Source organism: Gorilla gorilla, chromosome 14 (assembly GCF_029281585.2).
Source record: "Gorilla gorilla gorilla isolate KB3781 chromosome 14, NHGRI_mGorGor1-v2.1_pri, whole genome shotgun sequence".
Classification (NCBI taxonomy): domain Eukaryota; kingdom Metazoa; phylum Chordata; class Mammalia; order Primates; family Hominidae; genus Gorilla; species Gorilla gorilla.
In genome coordinates, this window is record NC_073238.2 from 25,212,896 (window position 1) to 25,218,895 (window position 6,000).

The following is a 6,000-nucleotide window of genomic DNA, read 5'->3' on the forward strand; positions in this document are numbered from 1 at the left end:
TTTTTTTGAGACAGGGTCTCTCTGTCGACCAGGCTGGAGTGCAGTGGTATGACCTCGGCTTACTGCAACCTCCACCTACCAGGTTCAAGCAATTCATGTGCCTCAGTCTCCTAAGTAGCTGTGATTACAGGTGTCCAGAGTAATTTCTGAATTTTTAGTAGAGTTGGGGTTTCACCATGTTGGCCAGGCTGTTCTTGAACTACTGACCTCACGTGATCCACCTGCCTCGGCCTCTCAAAGTGCTGGGATTACAGGCCTGAGCTACCATGCTGGCCTAGAAACCAGTTGTAAATCCTCCTTTGCTTTTTCCTCTCTCAGGTATTTTCCTGCTAAAGAGCAAGGTTGAGCACTTCACACTTTATCTCAAAGTGTCTTTGAAGAGTAAAGCAAATCTCTCAATAGAGTATTCCAAGATAAAGAACAGCCATCTCCAAACTCATGCCACAGTGAGGAACTGTGCTAGGTCAGGAGACTGTTTGGAGCCCGGGACACTGGGGGTTAACAGCCTGTTCCTGGCAGCTGAGTGTCCCCACAGCTGCCAGCAATTAGACTAGCTGGCAGTCCCCTTAGGAAACTCCTGCTGCCTGATGAGGACTAATTGCTTGCTGGCGTCTAAGTCCCCAATCGACAGAAATGGAAATCCATTAGGGAAAGGCTGGCGGGAGGGACTGCCTTCTGGGGAGGGCGCAGCCCTGCAGAGGCACAGGCCCGGCCAGTGTGGGTGCTGCCAACACTGCCAACACACCCTACCATGGGTGCTGCCAACGCACCATCCCTGGAAAACCACCCGGTGAAACGCTGTCCCCCAGAGAGTGTTCCTTTCCTCCTGATTGTGGTCTACCACTGAAGAAGCCTGTCTGCCCAACGTGGCATTACCACAATTGCTTCTCAGAGAAACAAACCACATGTCCTGGGAGAGTGGCAGAGGCCAAGGTCAGTGCAGACAGGGATGCTCTGTAAGGTTCGGTGCAGCTAAGCAAGGGGGCTTAGCTGAGCTTTGAGTCAGGCAGTTTTCTGTAATAAGCAGACTCAGTGCAGTGACTTGTAAGCAGCTACTGAAAATCCATACTTCAGATCCCTGTCAGTTAGAAATTGTGTCCACACACCAGAGAGAATGGCAGTTTTCATGGGAATTATTTCAACCAATGATATGCTGGTTTCTGAGAAAACAAAGATGAGTAGGACCTGGTCCTTACCTTAAAGAATCCTACCATCCATGCAAGTTCAAAAAAAACGTGATTCCAGAGGGACAGTTTAAAATGCTTATGAGAACAAAATAAAACAAAATGAGGATTTCTAATCCCACCACCACCACCAAATCTTCTCACTTAATTGATTTTTTGGTTAAAACTACCCCTCCCACTCACAAGGAGTTTTGTTTTCAACCTATTTGGAAATTCAAGGCTATTATAATGAAGTATGTATTGTATTATTTGAGAAAATACATTTGTGAGCTTAGTTTAGATAAGTTGCACAAGTTGGATACGGGTCACATAAAAAGTTCTTTCTTATCAGGAGTTCAGGAACAAAAGGTCCCTCTGTAAGATTATATATAAAGATTATATTCAATTCAAACTGTGATTTCGTTTCTCCAGAAATAACATGCTTGTTGTTAAGAGTTTATGAAAATTAGACGAGAAAAGAACCACAGTATTATTTTGCAACTGTGTGCAGAGGCAGATTCTTGTCCCTCTTGCACTACAATTGCAAGAATTCTGAACAGGGGCCGGGCACGGTGGCTCATGCCTGTAATCCCAGCACTTTGGGAGGCCAAGGTGGGTGGATTGCCCAAGCTCAGGGGTTCAAGACCACCCTGGGCTACATGGCGAAACCCCATCCCTTCTAAAAGTACAAAAATTAGCTGGATGTGGTGGTGAGTGCCTGTAGTCCCAGCTACGGGGGAGGCTGAATGCAGGAGAATTGCTTGAACTGGGGAGGCGGAGGTTGCAGTGAGCTGAGATTGCAGCACTGCACTCCAGCCTGGGTGACAGAGCAAGATTCCATCTCAAAAAAAAATAATAATAATTCTGAATGCAATTGAAGTAAAACTATTGTAAAGTTAAAAAATAAAGTGAAATGTGTTCTTGTTATTGACCTCAAATATAATCTAGAACAACCTGTTTAAGCACTTAAAGCATTTGCTTTTAAGGCATTGGATTCACAATCAGGTTCATTGCAAATGATCCACTCATTAAAAGAAGGTCTGGCACCCGCAACTCATTTAAGTTGTATGTGTGTGTTAAAGGAACACTGAAACTGCATTTCTGTTAAAACACTGATTCATATTTTCCCAAAGTAGTACCGTATGACTTTTCAATGTAGACTTAAGACAATTTCAAATACCAATTACCACATTATAGAGAAATCCTTAAAATTTCACCAGCGTTTTCTTTTAGAATAAGTGCTGCAGACGGGCACAGAAGAGATGCCTGTGGAAATGATCTGGATTTCACTGTACAGTTATGTCTCTGAGGCTATTGCCTATCAAACCACTTTTTGTTTAGGAGGTTGCTTAATGGGAGCAAATTCTTACTCTTCTTCCGTGCTGCTGAACAGGGTGAGGTCATGCAGGAAGCCGAAAGGGACAGATGAATTTCAGTGACAGAGCTCAGGAAGCCATCAGGAGAACAGACCTTGTCAGTGACTTGCAAATTCACTTGTTTAAAGTATATATTTTTTTAATGTTTTCATAAAATAGCGTGATTATAAAGTAAGGAGACTGGTTTTAGAAACTTCAAAAGAAAGCAAATCTCATTGTTCTATGCTCAAAACCTATACTTTGTCATTTGATCCAAAGGAAGACATGTATTACTTATTACTGTGCTGGTCAATAAGAGGTGAAGAAGGAAAGGAAAGTGATCTGTCGGAGATGACACAATTGATGAACAGCAGGGCTGGTCTGACAACCTGATTCTATCAATTTCTAATTCAATGCTCATCCTTTACTTTTTTTTTTTTTTTTTGAGATGGAGTCTTGCTCTGTCACCCAGGCTGCAGTGCAGTGGCATGATCTCGGCTCACCTCAACCTCTGCTTCCCGAGTTCAAGTGATTCTCCTGCCTCAGCCTCCTGAGTAGCTGGGATTACAGGCATGCGCCACCATGCCCGGCTAATTTTTGTATTTTTAGTAGAGACCAGGTTTCACCACGTTGGTCAGGCTGGTCTCAAACTCCTGATCTCGTGATTCACCTACCTTGGCCTTGCAAAGTTCTGGGATTACAAGCGTGAGCCACCGTGCCTGGCCATTGGTGCCTTTTTAAGGAGAACCCAGAGAACAGTCTTGCCCCTTCCACCATGTGAGGTTACAATGAGAAGGCTTCATCTGTGGACCAGAAAGCAGGCCCTCACCAGATATCCAACCTGCCAGAAATAAATTTATGTTGTTTATAAGCCACCTAATTTATGGCATTTTGCTGTAGTAGCCCAAATAGACTAAGACAACCACCAAGTTCTTCTGGGAGGGAGGGCCTAGACCAAAATAGATCTATTTTTGATTTTTTTTTTTTTTTTGAGACGGAGTTTCGCTCTTGTTGCCCAGGCTGGAGTGCAATGGTGTGATGTCAGCTCACTGCAACCTCTGCCTCCTGAGTTCAAGCGATTCTCCTGCCTCAGCCTCCTAAGTAGCTGGGACTATAGGCACGCGCCACCATGCCCGGCTAATTTTGTATTTTTAGTAGAGATGGGGTTTCTCCATGTTGGTCAGGCTGGTCTCGAACTCCCGACCTCAGGTGATCCGCCCGCCTAGGCCTCCCGAAGTGCTGGTATTACAGGCGTGAGCCACCGCGTCTGCCCCTCTATTTTTGATTTTAACTCAACTCATTTGTTTCTGTTCTTGGGTAGACAGCATAATCTCTGAATCTCAGAGTGTCAAATATTAAAAGAGGACACTGTTCTCAGAAGGTTGCTTGGTGCAGGGAGGGGGATGCATATGTAGTATCTTGCAAGTGTTTACATCACAAATCATCCTTAACTACACATAGTATTAACTGGAGAGAAGCAGAGCCGTGGAAGATACATATGAAACTAGCAGAAACTTTAGCTTGGACAATGAATATTTGGAAGGTGGAAGCTTGTGAATGGCCCTGAAGTAGAAAGACCTTGAAGTTATTTCTTCCTTGCCTGTGGCATGTCCATAACGAACCTATTTTAGAGGAAGACCAAATTTTGTTTCCTAGATTGCCACTTTTTTTTTTTTTAAGACAGTTTCACTCTTATTGCCCAGGCTAGAGTGCAATGGCGCGATCTGGGCTCACTGCAACCTCCGCCTCCCGGGTTCAAGCGATTCTCCTGCCTCAGCCTCCCTAGTAGCTAGGATTACAGGCATGTGCCACCACGCCTGGCTAATTTTTGTATTTTAGTAGAGACGGGGTTTCTCCATGTTGGTCAGGCTGGTCTCAAACTCCCGACCTCAGGTGATCCGCCCGCCTCGGCCTCCCAAAGTGCTAGGATTACAGGCGTGAGCCACCGTGCCCAGCCTGATTGCCACTTTCTTTTTTTTTTTTTTTTTTTTGAGACGGAGTCTCGCTCTGTCGCCCAGGCTGGAGTGCAGTGGCGCGATCTCGGCTCACTGCAAGCTCCGCCCTCCCGGGTTCACGCCATTCTCCTGCCTCAGCCTCCCGAGTAGCTGGGACTACAGGCGCCCGCCACCACGCCCGGCTAATTTTTAGTATTTTTAGTAGAGACGGGGTTTCACTGTGTTAGCCAGGATGGTCTCGATCTCCTGACCTCGTGATCCACCCGCCTCGGCCTCCCAAAGTGCTGGGATTACAGGCGTGAGCCACCGCGCCTGGCCGATTGCCACTTTCATAGGGAAGAACAGTGACAAAGGAAGAAGGATTAGACTGCCAGCAAAAATATGACACTCTAAAATGGTTGTACTGCCTAACACATCCTCGAGGGTTATCTCAGGCTTTCTTTTTCTTTTTTTTTTTTTTTAATTTTTTTTTTCGTATCTCAGGCTTTCTTTTTACTTGAATTATTTCATAACTTCATTAATTATTTTAAAAAGTTAGAAATATGAATAACTTGTCCAGAGAAATGGAAATGAACTTTTTTGGTGGTGGAGATGCAACTGATTATTGCCTTGTGGGATACTGACCAGTTTTGCACTGTTAGGAAATTTATTTCTGCATTCTTGACTGCCTGTATATGTGTGTTATTTGACTTCTCTTTGAACCAGCTATAACATCTTATTGGTTCCCTCATGAAGCCGTGAGTTTAGTAAAATCTTTGACATGTGTTTATTATATTTATATTTCTAGGAGTGTCACAATTTTATCCTTTAGATAATTATTGTTGAAATAGTTCTCAGGCCAGGAGCAGTGGCTCACGCTTATAATCCCAGCAGGCGAGCTGGGATTTGGGAGGCCAAGGCAGGTAGATTGCTTGAGCTCAGGAGTTTGAGAGCAGTGTGGATAACATGGCAAAACCCTGTCTCTACAGAAAATCTAAAAATTAGCCTGACATGGTAGTGCGTGGCTGTGGTCCCAGCTACTTAGGAGACTGAGGTGGGAAGGTCACTTGAGCCTAGGAGGCGGAGGATGCAGTGAGCTGAGATTAGGCCACTGCACTCCAGCCTAGATAACATAGATAACAGAGCGAGACTCTGTTTTTAAAAAAAAAAAAAAAAAATTAGGCCAGGCGTGGTAGCTTATGCCTGTAATCCCACCATTTTGGGAGGCCAAAGTGGGTGGATCACCTGAGGTCAGGAGTTTGAGACCAGCCTGATCAACATGATAAAACCCCGTGTCTACTGAAAATAAACAATTAGCCAGGCATGGTGGCGGGTACCTGTAGTCCCAGCTACTTGGGAGGCTGAGGCAGGAGAATTGCTTGAACCTGGGAGGCGGAGGTTGCAGTGAGTCAAGATCACACCACTGCACTTCAACCTGGGTGACAGAGCGAGACTCCATCAAAAAATATATATATGTATTGTGGGATAGAATTTTAGCTAGGTGTTTCATCTTTATAACTGCTGTTAAATGCCACTGTGGGTCACAGG